Source organism: Morus notabilis, unplaced genomic scaffold (assembly GCF_000414095.1).
Source record: "Morus notabilis unplaced genomic scaffold, ASM41409v2 Scaffold1568, whole genome shotgun sequence".
Classification (NCBI taxonomy): domain Eukaryota; kingdom Viridiplantae; phylum Streptophyta; class Magnoliopsida; order Rosales; family Moraceae; genus Morus; species Morus notabilis.
In genome coordinates, this window is record NW_010368046.1 from 370,192 (window position 1) to 370,446 (window position 255).

The window sequence follows — 255 nt, forward strand, 5'->3', positions numbered from 1 at the left end:
AAAAAAATTTTGGGATATTTCATTTGATTGATACATGAGCGTTTTAATGAGTATAGTGCACTAGTTAACGTGCAGTAATTTCACCCTCTTTTTCTTTAAAAAAAAATAATAAATTGGAGAGTTAACTAACTCGGTAAATGTTCATTTATGTGCATCAAGTTTTCATGACTTATTTGTAGGAAATAACCTCCAATGCAAATAATAATAATAATAATAATAATAATAATAATAATAACATCATCATCATCATCCGGT